This window comes from Dryas octopetala, chromosome 8, assembly GCF_963921425.1.
Source record: "Dryas octopetala chromosome 8, drDryOcto1.1, whole genome shotgun sequence".
Lineage (NCBI taxonomy): Eukaryota > Viridiplantae > Streptophyta > Magnoliopsida > Rosales > Rosaceae > Dryas > Dryas octopetala.
The window spans coordinates 17,397,850-17,399,204 of NC_141373.1; positions in this window are offsets into that span (position 1 = coordinate 17,397,850).

A 1,355-nucleotide genomic window follows, 5' to 3' on the forward strand; every position below is an offset into this window, starting at 1 on the left:
TCAAAAGGATGATAATTTCAGTTGATAACAAATGAATATTCTAAGAAAATATTCATGAGAAAAGAGGTCATAGATGACATAGGGTACATTAATTTGGATCTATGCTCTATGTGTTTGTCGTTCTTACATATCTTAATAAATCTCACATGGTTAACATGCGCCTCGGAAATGCCTAACAAAGCTCTTAGGACACATGTGTAGATAACTAACTTTGGAAGCTTAATAGGCTCTTAGTTATGCAAAAGAAGAATGATTGCTATAAGAGGAATAACCAAAGCCTTTTGGTAGACAAAATTTATTGACATGTATGTTATTTGATTGTTCATATCCATAGTAAAGTGAATGGTATGTTGTTGCATGTCTTCCTATTTTGATTCTACTCTAAGATGTATATGAATCACTAAATCATGCAAATCACAACTCAAGTTTATGAAAACAAGGCCTAATCACATAGAATCATAAAATAGGTTATTGAACACTATTAGAAGAAGAACACATATCATAAACACAATGCTAGACATGCTTCTTAATGGTCATAAACAATCATATCAACTTGTTGGGGACTCTAAAACCACAATTAAAACAAGAAGACTCAAAACTTTGTTTTTGTTTAAAAACAATGTTGCAACAAGGTTCTAAGGATTCAACTCCATCATTAGGGTGGAATGAATCTTAGAGAATTGCATTTTGATGTGGGTTTTGACACCCTAGGTTTAAAAACAAAAGAAACAAAATACTTTAAAAAAAAAAAAAAAAAAAAAACCTAAAAACACATACCAATGACAATTGCCTTCCCTTCAAACTTAAATGACACATTGTCCTCATTGTATACGAAATAAATGCATGAATGCTCAAATTTAAGCAATAGGAAGAAAACAAATATCCAAAACACATAATTGAAATTAAAATTGACTTATGAAGCAAGAATAGAGAAATTTTTTTACTTGCGGATACAAGTTGGACACTCCAAGTGTAGGCACAGCCTCCTTGGTCTATATTGATCTCTTGGATTCTTGAAAAAGCTTGGGTTGCCTTCCAATTGTTGAATGTTTTCTTAGAACAAAATAAACACCTATTTCATTCCAAGTATACTCACAAGTGCACGAATCGCATTAGTAGCAAAGCGTACAAGCACGAGGTCGATCCCATAAGGAATGGTTAATAAACAACAAATCAGTTCGAATAATCAATAGAATAACTAAATGGGGGGTTTAAAGAGATGAAAACACACGCACACACCCTTTATTCTATCTTGCAATGTTAAGTTTTCAGTTTCAAATCAGATAAGCATGCGATAACCATCCAAGGCTAATGACAATTAATTCAAACACAATGTATTAAAGTTTGACTGCTAA